This window comes from Poecilia reticulata, chromosome 16, assembly GCF_904066995.2.
Source record: "Poecilia reticulata chromosome 16, P_reticulata-male-v2, whole genome shotgun sequence".
Classification (NCBI taxonomy): domain Eukaryota; kingdom Metazoa; phylum Chordata; class Actinopteri; order Cyprinodontiformes; family Poeciliidae; genus Poecilia; species Poecilia reticulata.
The window spans coordinates 3,971,704-3,990,253 of record NC_088845.1 but is presented as its reverse complement, the minus strand read 5'-3'; the positions used below and the strand labels follow the sequence as shown (position 1 = coordinate 3,990,253).

Below are 18,550 nucleotides of genomic sequence, written 5' to 3'. Positions count from 1 at the left end.
AGTGATTCACGTTTGTGTACGAAATCATCTGCATGAACGAAATTCCGTCATAGATTTTTGCACATCTGCTGCAGACAGACCTGTTCACCCTGAACATAATCTACTATATTCTGAACTATTTATGTACTATTTATTTATTCTGAACAGAAAACATCTCAACCAGACATTCTCAATAATTATCTTTCTATAAATCAAAACAATTGTGACTGGTGGAGAAATTATCTTTGGTTATTTTTTTCTAATTTTATCAATAATGGATCTAACAAAATTTTGCTAACTTTAATTGGTTGTTTCTGTTGTAAGCAGAACCAGAGACTTACATTTAAATATCTGAATTCTTAAAGTAATTACGTATTTTTTGCATCATAATGTTTTACTAGATTGCTGTCACACACAGAATTGCTGAAGTTCAGGTTTCAAATATAAATTTAACTGTAACAGAATAATAGAAAGCAATTTATTCAGTGTCTTTGACCTTGAAACTATTTGAAATATTCTTGGATGGATTTAGTAATATTTATACTTAATGCACTGCTGCCGATAATGAGTGTGTGTTAATGTCAAACAGAGGAACTCTGAGATTGTATGGGGTCTTGAACCCCATACAATGTGGGTCCAATGCATCAATTGCTTTGGGACCCCAATTACAGTTTAAATTGTTTATTAATGAAACATCAGTAAATAAATTGTGGAGAAAAAGTTATTTCTGTGACTTACTGATTTGGTCTGGCAGTTGTTTCTAGAACATTTCAATGTGGAGTTATAAAGAGGAGCCAGTTGGGATTTCTTTATTGATAAGATTGAAGTTATGCATGGAATGGGATTGAAGCTCAGACAAAAAACCAAACATGACTAAGCGAACAGCAATAAAGTATTTCTGAATATTGTACTTCCTCTGTAAAACTGTCTAGCAGTAACAGCATTCATCAGTTCTTTAGAATCCCTTTATTATTTGACTTTGTTTATGCTCTACTCATAAACATTGGAAGTGAATTTTTGAGATCTTGACAAATGTATCTACGAGTGTAAAGTCTTGATATCTGTATATTCTGTGAGAAGTCACGTGCCCCCCCTCCTGCTGGCCTCAGGAACATGTGCAGCAGCTTTGTTCACTTGTGCCTTGGGCCAACTCTGATGTTGATGATTTTTTAAAAACCGCATTGACATTGAACATTCTTGCTTGAAATTCTTGAATTGTTAAAGTCTTGCATTATTTTACCTTTGAATAATAAAATACCCTTTTCAGCAATGATGGAAGTTGAAGCTCTGCTCTGTTTGCTGAAATGTCTGCAGCCCAGATCTCAGAAAAAGACTTGAACTTGTGGGTTGGGGGTGGGGGGAGTTGTTGCAGCATAAAGCTTTTAATCCTGCAGATTAATTCAGTTAAAATACAAGAAATGTTCAATCTAGAAACACAAGAACTGCATCAGGAACCCGGGCCTTTGCAGGGTTGACAGCATGGAGGAGAGGGTGGTGGTCTTGGTGCAGGGGGAGTGGGGGGGGAGGCTTGCCGCCATGCCCTGCAGGAATGGCCTGATGGGTGCTAATGAACTTGGGATGTGCCACCACAATGGGGAGCGGCCCCTGGTGCACCTCGGTGCCCGGGTTCCCATGCAGCCCGTGGATAGAAGAGAGAGGGTTGATGACGGGAGGAGAAGTGATGAGGGGTGAGGAGGGGAGGGGGTCGCATGGTTGGTGTACAGCCCATTGTGCCCGCTCCTTAGCCCATTAGCCAGCGCTACCCCGCTTTCCCAAGGGGAGCTCGGAACCTGCCTGCCTGCTCAGGCTCGGTAACCAGGCATCGGCGAGGGGCGAGAGGAGGGGAGCGCAGAAACAGTAGCCGTATTTAGAGTTTGATCTCCAGGAAAGCGTCCAAAATTTGGAAAGAAAGAAAAGTGGAGAGAGAGCGAGAGAGACCCCCGACAACAAACCGAGGGGCTGACAAAGTTGTCTCTTTGGCAGTCGCGCCTCCTATTGAAGCAGTAATTTATTCAAAGGAGATTTTTATCCCCGCGATCTGATTATTATGATAATCAAGTGACCCAGACCCCCTTTCTTGGCTCTTGTCTGCGGACCCGGGGCCCGGCGGTGACAGTAAAAGCTGATTTGCACGGTCTTCACCCCCTTGGTCACATTCCTGGACTCCTACGTATTAAAGACGCGGACAATGAGGACGGTGGATGTGCGCACTTATCCAGGCGCAGGAAGCCGCAGGCCGCAGCCTCTGCCGGGGGCTTTGTGTCAAACGAATACTGGTAGCCACACAAGATTACACGAAACTTTTTTATAATCCCACATGGTCCAAAACGGGGCTCTAAATCGCGCACTTGATGGGCTGCGAGAAAGTCCCAAATAGGCTCACAATAAGGGGGCAGAGATGTGCTGAACTGAGCGGCTTTGTGCGTAATTAGGGAATGAATTAAGATTCTAGTGCTTATTGTGCATATTTAGAGAAATTATTTAATCTTTATATTGTAATATACCGCAGTGATCTTGGTTTATTCTAAAACGTGGCATCATGAGGAATGCAAGTTTAATTTGATTATTAGTCTCATGGATTCTGATAACTTGAGATGCTTATTCATGCTTGCATTCATTTTTTCAGAGGGTGGAGACAAGAAAAAAAAAAAACAGACCTGCATCGTGTCATAAAGGGGAGGGCCTTCTGTCTGTGGTGCTATATGTTTTTAGAGCCGGAATCTTTTAAGTTCATAACGCATCTGACGAAGTGAGGAATGGCGATTTGCGCGGAGCGGCGCGGACAGAGAGAGGGAGGGAGAGGAGGGGGAGGGGGGAGTGAAGACGAGATCCACCTCCGACATGAAATAATGGGGACGATAATAAAACAGGGGGAAAACCCGCTGGAGAGAAGCTGAATGGATGAAGCCGGAGAGACGTCACTGGCAGCCGCAGCCATGAAGACCGCGCGGTCCAGCCTCCGGCGAATCACTTCGCCTCCATCCTCCGAGACGCTCGCTGCTCGGTTTGGGAGAGGAGCGGATCCCGCAGCGGCTCGCGTTCAGCGGCGTGAGTATGAAATATCAGCTTTGATTTCGCCAAGGTGGAAAGCTCTGCAGGATATCCGTTAAAATGATGGAGGAGAGCGGGTTTGCATCAGCGCCGCGTACGTCGCCAGTCTGCACACATAATGGAGCAGCATGCGTCTTTAGACCGGATGTAACATCAGGCGAATACAAGCGCAGACCACCGGATTTAAATGCATCAGTTTGTCTCTACGTCTTTGTTAGCTTCATGGTGATGGGCTGATGGATGCAATTAAAGAAGTGATGGAAGCTGTTGCAAGTTGGCAACACATTGGTTTGTCCATGTGATGCTCTATGTTCAGTGTGAAAAGATATAGGGCGATAATTCAAATGATTCATACAAGCAATTTTTAGATTGCATATTGAATATGGCACGGGCTCTGAGATGTCACAGCAAAATGCTAAAAACTTCCTCTGGGTTAGGATGTTAAGATGGAACCGTGTAAGAACTTCTAATTGGAAGTGTCATTGGTATTCAATTTGAAATAAAACGTATTGTTTTTCACAATCTTATTTCAGAGACGCCAACATGCACTTCAGCCTGGATTTCATCTATCACACCTCCAAATGCTTAGCAGGGTCACTCCTTCAGCAAAAGCTGCATGTGCCAGTAACCAAAGCCCCATAATCGAGGCAGACCTACTAAATCTGGGCAAAAACGGTAAACAATATGGTGCCTTTTTTCCCCACACTGAGCCCTGCACGGACCCTGTGCGCCCATGTGGCACAGATGTGAGGATTTATCAGCAGACAGACCTGCAGTGCATGCGTAATAAGACAAAGTGGCGGCGTTCACATCCCCATAGTTGGTGGATAAAAACTCACAAGGCCACATATCCAGTGGACACGTGTGATCCGTGGACAGGCCTGCGCCGTGGACACGTGTGCGCCTTAGGTTTCAAAAAACTTGAACGCTGATAATAAAGAAGAATATGAATGAAACGTTTTCCGTGATAAACATGATAATATATGTGCAATCAAACAGACTGAGGCTGAATCTGGAAACAGAATGCTACGTTTCATAAGAATATTATGTCTGGTTTAATTTAATAATTAAGCAAAGAATTTTATAAACGCATTTCGTGCACAGCAAAACATAAATCCCAATAACCACACGGACAGAAAAGAATGAACCTGCGTGCGTCCGCGGATGTTAGAGATCTGATGTTGCAGCGCCCACTGTGTGTCATATTATAGAAAAAACTAACAACAGCAGCATTAATGAGCTGCGCTAATAAACCAGCAGCTCCAGACCTTTTTAAGGCCCAGCTTTGTTAAAGAGCTTTGCATCGACCGCTCTAATAGGATAAAGACTGCAATAAAAGCGTGTGTTTGTTTCAAAAACAAAATGATCGCAGCTTTTCGTCAAAGGTCATTCTTCAGCGTTACATGAGTCACATTTTAGATGATCGGTACCAGATAAATGTACCCAGTTGCTCCTGTTAGCAGCTGGAATGTTCTCTGAAATCTGCCTGGATTAATTACAAGAATAAAAGAGGAGAAAAAAACCCAATAGTTTTAGACATATCAGTACGTTTGTTCTCATGCTTTACATGTATTAGAATGTTTTAGAGGCAAAATACGTGCTGTTACTTTAGCAAAAATATAAACAATGTTGCCTCGTAATGCAAAAAATAAAAATAAATAAATAAACAAATAAATGATTTTAAAAAATAATAATAAATTGTTGATTGTACATTTTTTTTCCCCACAAAATATATGAATCGGCCATCTCTTCTCTTTTAGACACACTTTGGGAGCATCACACACTCCTATAGCCTGTGCAGAGAAAACAAAAGTGTGTGTCAACAGATTTTTCTTATCTCAGCCTCTACTCTGCGTCTAATTCCTGTATTTGTATTTAAATAATGATTAATAATGTGCATAAAATTATTTGTTATGAGCGTAAAACTTCCACTGTAATTGCAGCAGTCACTCTGAGAATTTAACTTTAAATTGATTCAGAATAAATCATGTGGCTTTAACCAGATGAGAACCAGCGAGGCTTCATAATAGGAACTCATTTCCCGCTAATCAGCTCTGCACTATTTGCATTTTTTTCCCAATTAGAGGTGCCGAAATTACTGACGTCATACACGTCTTGGCCAATGGCACTGCCTGATTAGGTTTGTTTAAATGATAGAAAGCAGGAAACCTCATTTCCATTGGCGCTTTGAATCTTCATTCAGTAAATAAATAATGAAATAATTTAATATGAATTTTTAAGGGATTGCATTACAAGACCTTTGAATAAACAACCCGTACTTCTCAAATTTATGTTGAAAGTTGCATTTACTATGTAAATAAAAATATTATTAGCAAAACCTTAAACATAAAATGTTATTTAGTTTGGTGTATGTATATTTAAAGCAGGATTAACAAAATAAATCCTTAAAATTTTTGCACAGCCTCTAACTGTTTTTAATTAAATAAAACAGAATATAAAAATAAATTGTTTATTAATAATTAAAATGTTGAAATAATCATATTATTAAAAGGATTGGAATCAATCTAAAACAGAAACTTTAAATTCTACCCAATATTGTTTATCAACAATATAATATTTTTAGATTTTAATTGGACTTCATTCTAATTTTAAACTCAAAATGTGCGTGTTCTTGCAGGAGTGCGTGTGTGTGTGTTCTTGCAGGAGTGCGTGTGTGTGCGTGTGTTTTTGTGTGGGGCATGAGTGCATTTACTGTATTCATTTTAAGAGTAATTATGTGTTAAACATGTGTGTGTACTCATCATGTGTGTGCATGCTTGTATGCATGTGTGTGTGTGGTGTGTGTGTCTGTCTGTCAGTCAAGCTGCATTCAGTGACTCGGGATATTATTTTACTCGTACAAAGGCCTTGCTTTGTCCTTGTGCGTGGACATAAATCACCTTAAAAAATATGCTCCGCCAAATGGCATAAAAATCCAATTTTAAAAACGCCACATGCTTTCAGAACACAGCAGAACAGAACCTAACCTGGGGAACCAACAATGTCTGGAAAATCGATCATTTGTGAACAGGCATGTAAGTGTCTGGGATAATTTCTGCATATTGACAGTTGGGTCAAAAATCTTCAGGGTTGCTCTAATTGTTGGGAAGAATAATCTGTGCCTTATACTCTTCTCTTTTCCATCAGTCCGTCTCTTTCTTCGCCACTAATCATAGAGCTTCAGTTGGAGCTGGTGCTTTGTGGGGAGGAGCCTGCAACAACAGAGATCTGGGCACACAGAGCAGCTTTAATTAGATGGGGCCTCGTGCCATGTGCCATCACGGCATGTGTGAAAATGAATGTGTGCCTGTATGTTGTGCAGCTTTGTCTTTATGTGGGGATGCTTTTTTGTATCTATGTCTGTTTAGCTTTTCCTTTCTTTTTTTACATAAAAATTATTATTATTTGCACACTGAATAGAAAGCAACTGCACATTTCTTCAATCTGGAGAAGACATTTTTGCTATGCTTGTGCCCATGGACCTTAAACCTTAATGTCCTCCCTGAGGCACCACCCTCGAGCGTCGGCCAACTGCTTTGGCATCAGATAATGTAAATGAAGACAAACCAGTTTCTTTTGTAGTCAAACAGCCAGGATCTTCTTTTAATTTAAAAATGTATTTCGGTCATTGCGGGGGGTGCTGTTTGAAGCCATCACACTCCCATAGAGCCACTCAGTGGGCATTGCAGATTGACCGTAGGGATGGGCGCCAGACCGGAGAAAGGAAGACTGGAGCCATTGCCAGTATGAACTGGTTTGACAACTGGTGCAATTGTGTTTTAATTGGTGCATCTTGCTGATTGTTTGACATGAAGGGTTTTTGATATACCCCAAACCAATCAATGGGTTTAGTGGACAAAGGGAGGTTTCCAATTGGTTGAGAGGATTTTAGGCGGGATACAGGCAACCTGGTGACATCATAAAATGAGAGGTCAGCACATTTAAAGGATGCTGAGAGCTGAAGGATAATTAGAAGAGCTCAAGCCAGAAGACTAACATTTTTGTTCCTTGGAGTTAACAGTTGTTTGATTTGTATCACTTAGAATATGTTACGTGGCATAGAGTTTTACTCAGTTTGTTATTGGTGAAATAATACAATTTTAAAAACTATACATATATGTTTGTTAACATTTTTCCTATCTGTCTTTAGGTGAGATATTGGCCCATGTTTCTTGGCCTGTGGTTTAAGAGGATGGGTAGCCTTAGGGGTTGATTGTTATCTTTGGTTATCTAGCTGTATGAGTGATGTACATTCTTCATAAAGCTAGATAACCGAAAGTAACAAGAATCCCATTACACTCCTGGAAAGGCATCAAGACCCAAAGTGACTCCTTTCATCAAAAATTTTAAAATACATAAGAAGAAGTTTAACTTGAGAAAAAATGGACTGCATTTTAAAGGGGAATGGATCGTTCATCAAATAAAGGTAAGAACCAAGGAGTTTCTCCATGTACTCTGTCATTTAAAGCAAGTACAACATTTTGTCTACAAATTAACCCAATTTCACATTTTCAGAGAACTTTCCCTTTAGTAAATTGTAATAAGTGTGATATTGCACTGTAGATTTTGTGTATTTTACTGCAGCTAGTGGCAGTGACCCATAGAAGTAAGATTGGTGCAACAGAATCACTATTAATCTAATAAGCCCCATGATCCTTGTGTGCAGGGCTGTATGCAGGAGCTTAGCTTTGGTATCACATGGCTTGGAGAAAAAGACCCTTACAGATTTACCAAAGCCAGTAAACTCCAACAAGTCTTTTAAAAACTCTGCACTGGGTTATTGAGTTTGTTTGTTAATTTGGTAAATAGTCTGTTCATTTGTGCCCATTAATTTAAGTGTGACTTTTTTCCATTTTTGGCATGAAGTGACCATGCAATGTGGAAAAAATGTGGCTCTTTAATATCATTGGAGCTGCATATGGTGCTATGAATTATACATATGCTCCAGCATAGATGTGATTGTGTGACTTAAGAATGCTCCCTCAGAGGTAATCTGCTGTTCCAGTGTCCTGCTGGAACCTAAGCGCAAATACCAGAATTTATTTGAGGCCCGTTTTGTTAAGTTATCCAATGTTGATTTCTTTCTCCTTTTCACCTTCCCTTTTCAATGTTTTGCTTGAAAAGATGTTTAATTTAGGGTCCTGACTGTTGCTTGATTTGACGTGACAGTTGGCACAGTTTTGAATGGGCCTGTATTCCACAAGGTGCTACCATGTGGAAAAGCTTGATAGGATGCTGATGTGTGTGCGTGTAAAACTCACAAGGGGAGTGGTCCAGGGGCAATCAAGCAGAAAGAACCCCCAGCGAAATCCACGAGTGAGTGAAGGAGAACAATCTCAGCCTTAAGGTTCTGCGGTGGAGCTCGTGGTGAGGAGTAATTGGTCAATCAGATCTTCAACTTCAAGGCTACTGATGGCTGATTGAAGGTGTGATTTCTGTTCTGCCCATCAAAGTCAAAGGATCATCCCTGCTGAAAAAAGATGCTGAGGACCATTTCCTGGGTCTCTGTGCCAGTTTTCTAAGTGAACTCAAAGTGTAATACATATTTAACTTGGTGGTTTGCTGTTACAACAGGTTTTAGCTGAAAGATCCCCTTGGGTTTGGATATGTTCAGCTTGATATGGTATAAATTCTAAACAGTTGTGCATGACTGAAGTGAAATACCTGAAAGCTTACAGCCAAGCCTTACCTTGCAACGTCAATCAACTTAAGCCCCAGAGTTGTGTTTGCCATCGTGCTGCATTGCGGGTGCTGAGTGTGACATTTGAGCTCTCTGCTCAACTGCTTCTGTAGAGGAACAATGTTCTTGAGAGAAATGACAGCCACAGACATCCTATTGTTGAACATCAAGGTTGTGTCTTATTCTCTTCTTTGTTGTTCTTATGAAGCCACCATATATAAGATTTTCTGTAGACTTTTGAGCATTAGATGGCTTTGATCTGCACACACTGTAAAGATTATTCCAGGTGTCAAGTCTAAACTGATGTACTTTGCATTAATTGATCACATACCAGGCCATATCCCCACTTACTCTTTAACATCGCAGAGCTTTTTACTTTGCCTCACTTTTTGGGTCAGTTGCAGTGTTAGACTAAATGGAGACCAAACTCTGACAGATTGTGGTTTTACCCTAAGCAGTGCCCTGGGAGAGACATGTAGTGGTGCAAAAGCTTTGTTCTTTGCTTTGTGTGTGGCACAGTTATATCACTAACACTTCACACTGGGACCACAGAGAAGAGACTATCTTAGCTTCTGCTTCCCTGAAAATGGTGTGGAAAAGGGAGAGTTCCTGAAAAACCACCTTAGGGCCTTTGCTCTCTTTTTTCTATGTCCCTTGGTATTGTCTAAAATAGAAAGAAGGAGCATAGAGAAATGATGGAGAGGGAAAAAAAGGCAGGGAGAGGAAAAAGAGGGAGGTGGGTGATGGGTTTGTCTTAGCCTTCATGCACTAGGCAAGCAGATTTAGACTAAGTGTCAACTAGAAAAACAGCCATTGTGATATAGTCCCGCTCACCCCCACGCCACTAGACTTTACAGTCAATAGAGCTAGTCCACTTGTCACCAAAGGACAATGCGCCCCCTTTCCTTCCTTTCAGGCCTGCCGGGTCCGAGCAGCCAGACAGTTTTCTGAATACAACCCAGTGATTCTTGCCCCCTTTTCTCTTCCTCCCTTTCTCTTGATGGAACACACCAACAGGGCTTGGAAAATGGCTTCACTGTTGGGCCAGAGGGCAAAGCCAGACCTTGTTGTTTTCTCCCAACATTGGCAGTCCCTCCACCCCTCTATGCTCACAGAGAAATGAATGTATCTAAGGCAGTTGCAAAGTCAATGGGCCTCACCAGACAAAGGAGATTAAGTTTGGCAACTTGGCAGTAACAGGTGTACTTTGACTGAGCTCAGACCACACGGAGGGTAGCTGCTGTTGTCTGACTCGATGCTCTGTTTGCCTCCCCGATGGGACACAGAGAAAGAGGAAAAATTTCACTGTCTCTTCAAACGGCACTAATAATCCAAACCTTCTTGAGTAAGAAAGTATTGCATAATGTGCATTTGTTGTTTCTGTCCACAGAGTAAGGCTTTGCTTTGCTTGTACATTTAGCTGTTGCTGTTTGATTAATATGATTTGCTGACTTTTCTCCAAAGGCATTCTTGTTATGTCAGTACTGACCCAAAGGAAGTGGATATATAGAGAACAACCAACTATGGAAGGGTGGCACGGCACTGGCGAAGCTTCAGTTTCACTGTTTTCGTAACGGGAGTTAGTCCTTTCCTGTCCACACTTTCAGTACATTCAATGAAAATAAATCAAACCATTCAGGAACACTACAAATACGAGACACTTTCAGAGCCAGAGGAAAACAGTGTGTGCATTTGTTTGTTTCAGTCATTAATAAAGCTTTTACTGAGAGCCTCTGTAAAGCCCATTCTGCTGAAATGACTTGGCAAAGCATCCGATAGAGGGTCTGTTCAGACAGAAGCTGCTCTGGTTGCTATTGTCTAGCTCTCTCTCACACACCTACGTGTCCAGAGTAAGCACACAATTTCATTGTTGCGTGAGCTGTTAATATCAGCGGCTTCACAATAGAGCCCATTCGCCATATTTGCATAAGGCACTTTTCCAACAAGGACCCAGAGAGGGCTTGAAAGCTGGCCCACTCCAGTGCCAATGGCAAAAAATGTCAAGTGCCAATTAGGAGAGGTTTGCCATCATTCAGCAGTACCCCACCCCTGTAGTCCTTTCCCTCCCAGCTTACCCACCTCAACTCTCTCACACTCCAAGTCACCCCTGGTTTCACCACTTCATTCTAGTTTCAGATGTAGCCTTCCTCCTCTGATACCCAGAAACAAAAGCATGCTCCCTCCTCTGCTAGCTAATGGAAGATCCTTTTTCTGCTGGGCTTAGAGTATGAGCAAAATGTCTGCTTTCTTTGTTGATTACCTTGAAAAAGGGGTCACAAACTTTGCTGCTAAACCTGTGAGGTACAGCCTCCACCTGCGTGTGAATGTTGAACTTAGAAAGCTGACTTAATTGTGCCAGCAGGGTTTTACATTCTCAAGTTTACATGTGCAGGTGTGGGTTATAGAAGTCTATGGCAAAACAGATGCCGATTCAAAACAATTAAGAATGAAGTCCTTTCATCTGGTAGCCACATATGCTGGTGTGTAGTGGTGCTAATAATGCTTCGAAGCTAATGGCTTGCTTTAAGCTTCTCATGCTTATTATTTTGCACCATGCAGACATAGACGCAGAGCATCTTATTATGAGAAAAGCTACAGCCAGACTTTTCAAACTGAGAGTGCAATCTATGAGTTACCTAAGAAGGCTACCAAAACAAGAACCGCAAAAATTCCAGGTTAGCTGAACTGTTGTCTGCATAAACTGAAAACCTGTATAATTATACAGTTGTTGAACATGCAGAAATAGTTCCACATGTGCTTGACTACAATTGTCACGAGAGTGGGTTGACAACAATTTAGAATGCCATCTGTGCTCTTGAATTTAAGTAAGGTAGTGTCAATGAATGTAAGACACACTTCCTTCAGAATGATGAGACTGGAGTAAAAATTGAACAAAAATGCATCATAGACAAAATAAAAGAGACTAACTGTGCTCGCTGACTGTTGTTTTCCACAGATCGTTTACCTATCGCGCAGCCTCCTGCCACTCAAATGGATTTTTCTCTCGTCCCTTTTTCCCTTTCATTCTTTCATTCAGTCTCTGTGTCGAGTTTTTTTTTTTCCTTTCCCACCCTTGATTCTCAGATGGTTGGATCTGATTTGCATGCATTTGCATAATGAAAGTCATTTGCATGCTCAGGGGCAGACTGTACCATGAGAACAGACATGAAAAGGTGTGTGTGTGTGCATGTGCAAGTGTGTGTGTGCGTATGCATGCATTAGTGTGTATGCATAACTTGGTTCATATGCTTCTGTAAAACTGTCCATAATTGTTTTGATGGCTTAACTACATTGTTAACATTTACCTGTAACACCCCGTGTCCCTGTTCTCTTTGCAGGGTACCTTGCCACATAGAGAAAAGATGGCAAAAGAAGACTGAAAACAGAAGAGGAGGAGGGGTTGCTGTTGATTGTGCCCTCCCTCTCTCATCGCCCTCTTCTGCATCGCCTCTTCCCACCTCCTCCTCTTCTCTTTCTCCTCCACTCGATCCTCAGCAGACTGCCCCTTTTTCCTGTACAGCGAAATGCAGCCCACGCCACCATCTTAGAGCAACGCTGGCATAAAATGGAAGTGGAAAGACCAGTCACTGCAGGTAACAGACCAAGCCCACTGTGCCCGCTGTTGTGTTTTTTCTTGCCGTCATCACCCTGACACTCCGTTCAAGCCTCCTCTATCACCCACTACCCTCGGTCCCATTCGCCACTAGAATACAGTCTCTGTTTTAATTTGCACCGATTTGTTCATTAACAATTCTCGTAGAGCACTGATTTGGGGGCAGGGAGGGTGAGTTGATGCGCATTGAGCATGTTTTGTATGTGTGCTATATCACTCTGCTCTCAATGCTTCTCTCAAGAGGCTGTGGGCATCTGTTCTTGAAGAGGCAGGTTTTATTTTCCTGTTTGGGGATTGCCATGCCATCCTCTCTTGCACGCACCTACAAGAAAAAAGCTGCCATTTTGGAAATGCAACGCAAGTACAGTATAGACTTCATACAGTGGAGCAGGTTAGGGTTTGTGAAGGTGCTACTTACAAGAATTGCATAAAATCTAGGTTAGTTTAAGTGGATTTTATATTCTTGATATATTGATCAAGAATAAAATATTTGTTCAATAATACTGAAAACACTCAAAGCAAGTAACGAGTATTTGAGTCCTGTTAGACAACTCATGTATTGTTCTCAATGAGCAAACTTGTTACATTATTTCAACTAGGCAGCTCCCAACTTTGAAAACGGCTTTAACCAAAACACCAATTAGTGTCAGCTGGGCTAATTGAGTTAGGCAGCCAATCATTTAACAATGTATACCATTGTCCTGGTTGCAAAGAAACCCTTCTTAGTTTGTGTCTGTAATGTGGAGATCAGTGCTAACTTGTACTAATTTTACAGTAGGGCGCTTCAATTGCCTACCAGTAACGGTTGCACTACATAAAGGTGAAGATGAAAAGACAGGAAAGCATCCATCCATCCATCCATCCATCCATCCATCCATCCATCCATCCATCCATCCATCCATCCATCCATCCATCCATCCATCCATCCATCCATCCATCCATCCATCCATCCATCCATCCCTAATGGGGTTCTGAGGGGTGCTGGTGCACCCTATGTAAACCCTTAAGAATCAATTCACTGAAGTGTGTCAAAAAATCTCTTACCCGTTTTATAAACTTTTGTTCCATAATTTTCTAAATGTTAACAAACTAAATATTAGACATCAACAGTTCTCAAATTAGGTCATTTTGGACAAGGCTGCTTCTTCAAGTGTTGCTTGGCTTGGCTGATAAGTTCTTTGGTAACTGTGTCAAACTGGGTGCACTAATCACTGCCTCCATAAACAGGTGGTAGATTGAGCAAAAGGGGAAGGGGCAGTTCTCAATTTACTGTGTAAATTATGCAGAGCCCAAAACAATGCAAACAGTAGACAGTGGAGTGGCTGGCGTTGGCTAATGAGATGATGAGAAGCCTGGGAGGCCCGTGAGTTGATTGAGGAGAGGGGGTGGGCACAGCCAGCAGCTTGTGTCTGGATCTCTGTTCCTGTGTATGTGTGTGTGTGAGAGAGAGTGGGTCTGGAAGAGCTTTGGCAGGGTGCAGACAGTGTTCTGTCTGCATCAACCCCACCGTCAACCCCTCCTGCCCAGACTGAGTGCTATAGAAGGAGGGGAGGGTTCTGCAGGCAGCTGGGGCACCCAACCCCCATTGCTCCAGCAAGAGCGCCAGCGTTGGGAAACTCTGTGTCAGGGGTCTCCCCAACACTGGCACATGGGGGCCCCCAAAAAGTCTGGCTATAACCCCCCATCACCACCATCCTCTCCTTCCTCTTGTCTCCTCAAACATCACAACCCCTTCCATCCTAATGTGAGGCTGGGGGCCTGGGAAGGACTTCAAGTTCATGGCCAGACCTCCTATTGAGCTGACAGCCCGACTGTTTGCTCAATTCGGCTCCCTATTCAGAGTCATGCTGAAGGGGGGACTGTGGAGAAAGGCAAGAGGATGCAGGGGGGGTGTTGCTAGATGGGACACCATGGCACTGTGGTAGCTATTCATTCAGTGAGGAGAGACAAGTAAAGAGCAAGCGAGAGTGAAGAGGGATGGGGGGTTCATAGAAAAAAGAGGGGAATATAGGCGCAAAGTTTGCTTTGAAGGGTGTGTGCCTCTCTCACACTCTTTTAGACTCTTAATTACCGGCGCCTTCCACTTTTCTCCCCTCTTTCTCTGACTGCACCCCACTTCCCATCCTCCTCGCACAAACACTCCTGAACACACACACAAAATAGCAATGACAATCGTTCTCATCATCCTCTCTATCCCCTGATTTTATTAGGCCACATGCTGGGGCTGTAAATTTACCATTAACGAGCTTATTCACTGTAGTTCTCTCAACAAAGCAAGACCATGATGCCAATAACTCAAAGTGACACCAATACCCAAAACCGCTTTTTATTCCAGCAGACTCCACTGTCAGCCGCTCCTCCCCACCTCACCTCCCTTTCCATCATGGCTGTGCTCAGAGTAGAACTGCAGTATAAAATGCCACAGCTAATGTGACGCATGCTAATAGCTCAGGTGATGTTGATTAGCACGGTGATTGTTGATCTCTGCAGATAAGCTGAACAACTATGTTAGTTTCTTTATTTTGAACTTGTTCACCCTCTGTAAGATTTTAAGTTGCTTGTCTGAGCTGCATGAAAATGAAACAAAAATGTGGGTTTCATAGCTTTCTGAAGTCCAAGTGAGCCTAGCTTAGGGATTGTCACATGCTTCCTCTTTGCATTAGCAGCTTGCAGCGTACCAGGCTCCTGCTAAGGCCTTTCAACTTCACCCTCAATCCCTTCAGCTGTATTTGTTTTTTTTTTTTACCTCAGCCTGATTCAGGTCACACAATAAATAACCCCGTGTAAGTGATTTTTTTGTTCTTGTTAAAAGAAAAGACAAGCCATCCTTTGATTCTCCTAAACTGGAATTTATTGGAATTCACTTTTCATTGTCTCAAATAATTGTTCTGACATTCACATGATTGTCTTCAGTGTATGTTTTGACTCACTGAGATGAATCAAAGCTGCATCTTAATGTCATTTTTTCCCTTTCGCAGATAAACGTTGGTGGTCACGGGGTTCCAGAATGGACAGAACACACAATGGAGAGACGGCAGGACTCGTCTTTCACGGCTTGCTGCTATTCAGCTGCTGTAAACAAGGAAGCTGCTGTCTGTGTGCAACTTGATGGATCTTGTTTCCATGTCTGTGGAACACTTTGACCCACCTGGACGTTTTGTGAAGACCTTTTGGTGCTTTAGCTCCAAAATCATCATTTTGAACTGTGACTGTGGAAGCCTTTGGACTAAGAAAGATGATGCATAGCACTATAATGCTGCAGATTTTTTTTATTCTACGACTGATTTTATTTATTTATTTTTTGTATGTTGTATATGTCTGTGCATAATATTATACAGGCAGGCAGTGCATTTTAGGCTCTCCCTTATCTAGGTTGCTTTCAATTTGAGTTTTAGCCCTCGCTGATGTTCAGTTTGATGTTTTGTTTTAGTTGCTAGGACTCAAAAGACGCGTGAATGTGAGACCCACGACAGCAGTGAATAATACTGCACTGCGATTGGACAGCTCCGTGTGTCGGCTGACACAATGGCGAAGGAGAGAGCTGTCGTCTTTATACTCTATGCAACTGTTCTGTCTGTTTTTTTTGGTTTTGTTTTGGGCAGAGCCTCGTTTATCTACACTTTGGATTTTTCTTTATGGGCTAACATTTAATGGACATTCCTTCATACGTTATCAAGATAAATTGTGCTTTATCTAGAAGTGTATGTTCCTAATTTTGAAATGTAAAAACTGGAATTAGAGGAGGTGTGTGTCATATTTGATTGCTAATTATATTTTGAAGCCTGGAAAAAAAAACTTTGTGAATAAATGTGGAATCAAATATATAATATTCCTGATGGCAGTAGTGTGTTTGATCAGGAGGAAGTGAAACATTGCTGCTGTGTATGTTTCCTCTGAGGCACATTAGTTTGCCTCATAACAGTTACCTGCGCTGCTGTAATGATACATCTTTGGGTAAGACATGACAAATACATTGGCTTCAAACACTGCCTTAATTTCCTGTTCACACACACATGCACACACACAGATCCCAGTGCAATAACACAAGTACCATTGCAGCTTAATTCATTTTATATCAATTTTCGGGAAGTGGATTATTTTTTTTATTATGATTGATAATCTATGCAAATCTTTTAAAGTATTACTTTAAACAATCTATGCACTGCTCTTCTGCTCTTGCATTTGATTCAGGGGAGACTGTCTTGGCCTAATTTAGAAAATGTATTCTTTTGATAATCATGCACATCCCAGTGCTCGAGACAATTACTTATCTGCCTGGATAAGCTTGAAATTATGTTTTTAATCTTTTGCAAAAAAAGTCTCTCTTCTGATATCAGTTGAGAGGCATAAAAACCATGATTTCTGGTGTGAAATAATTAAATCAGTACCACTTAATATCCTTGCTTTTTTTTTTAAAACATGCAAATGTAATTTATCTGTTTAGCTTTGCCTGCTTATTAGCTTCTTTTTTTTTAGAAGATGTATGTTTGTTTTATGCAACTTGTGTATAAGTGCTCACCACATGTGCCTTTGTATGCAAATCTGTATTAGAATAGTAATAAAGGTTTACATTGAAAACAATGAAAAAATGCGACTTGGTTGTTTCTATTTGTCTTGCATTCCATTAGCAAGCAGACCGTTTAGAGAGAAATAAAACGGTTGTGTGTTTTATCAGCCATGTGTCATCATAAGGTCTCCTTGACTGGGCTTGGTCAGTATGCTGCAGTGGATAGATAACTAGTAAAAGACAAATGCTATGAATTCACACATGTAAAATAATAATAAAACTAAATTTAGTGAGTTCCTGACAGCCTTCTTTAATTCATGTGATTTTTCACTTGCAGCATTCACAAATGAACTTGTTTTAGTTTAAGCAATGTGTTACAATCAAACAAAAATATTGGAAATTCCTTCGAGATCAGCTCATTTTCCAAATGTTGTCAGGCATTTAAATGTGTTTTTACTGTGTATGTGCGTGTGTGTGCGTGTGTGTGTGTGTGTGTGTTAGTTTCCAGCTACCAGCTTGGTGGAAAACAGCAGAAATGTGTCCTCCTTCAGTGTAAAATTAATCAGTGCAAAGATGCTCTCTGTAGTAGCCTGTGAGAATCCTGACCCCATTGTTGTTATGTAAATGAATAATGAGCTAATATGCATCCGCACACAGACTATTAACTTAGAGAAGAAAAAGAAAGAACAGTAGCGCTCATCCTTGATTGTAATGATGTGTGTGCAGCACGGCTGCCTTGCAGGCCTCCATGTGCCGTGCAGAACACTTCCCCTGCGTGGTTTGCTGTCTGACACCACATATGGTGAATGCGCCAGCATCAACATATGGTACCCTCACAATTCATTAACATTGTCATGTAAAAAAGGGTAATCCCACTGTAAAACAAATGAAATGAAGCCCTTTACAGTACCTCTCCTTTTATTCATTTCGCGCTCCTTTATGAAGTCTCGGCTAATTTAATCAACGATGCTTTTAACGGAGCTCTGACACACCCTCCTGGCTGTCTGAATCCCTGGCTTGTTGCAGGAAAAGCTTTACAAGGCGTTCTCTCTTGTTTACAGCCACGCTGCACGTTCAAATGAGCTGTTGTACATATAAACAGCATCCCCATGCAAATATTACAGTGCCCTTATTAACCAGGGCAGGATGCAATTACATTATGTCGGAGGCGTTAACATCCAGAGAGTCGGTGCCGGTCCTCGGTGACAACTCCACTCGCCCTCAGTGTTTCTTGGCCGCGTTATGGCTCTCATAATCTGATTCACAGTTTTTGTCATGCTGCCAAGATGCAAGTGGCATTAGCCAAGTGCAATAGGCCCTAATGAACTGAGTGCCAATGTTAAGCACACTAGAACAAGCTAGAGTGACGAGGTACAACTGGGCTGTCATTTGCAGCCATGTTATATCACAACGTAACTGTCTTAGACTCCGGGTAAATACCAAAGCCTCCTTCAGCTTCCGGTTGGTGGCATCCTTCAATCTGCAAGTCCTGCTTTTAGGGAGCTGCTCTCAAAGAGTCATGGGGTGTGTCTTCTTCTTGACATGAACCATAAAATGGCCGCCTGTGACATTAGATCATTATACTGAAGATCTGGCATCCAAGATGAGTGATGTTAATAAATGCTTCGGTGAGGGAACTCACAAGGGTGGGTGGCAGGGGGGCGTCAGAAGTGGGAAATGGCGGGTGGGTTCTGGTGCATGTCCAAGGTCTAGGAACTCG

General features: G+C 41.9%; 1 long non-coding RNA gene across 2 annotated transcripts; it reads left to right on the top strand.

The window, feature by feature from the left end:
• The first annotated feature begins 2,788 nt into the window (after positions 1–2,788).
• LOC103477612 (uncharacterized) lies at positions 2,789–16,734 on the top strand. 2 transcript variants are annotated; one of them, XR_535673.3, is made up of 4 exons: positions 2,789–3,027; positions 7,181–7,456; positions 12,049–12,303; positions 15,302–16,734. It is a non-coding gene; the product is annotated as an uncharacterized LOC103477612 (long non-coding RNA). The 2 variants fall into 2 exon arrangements; XR_535672.3 differs by lacking the exon at positions 2,789–3,027 and having other exon boundaries at positions 5,503–7,456.
• The last annotated feature ends 1,816 nt before the right edge of the window (positions 16,735–18,550 follow it).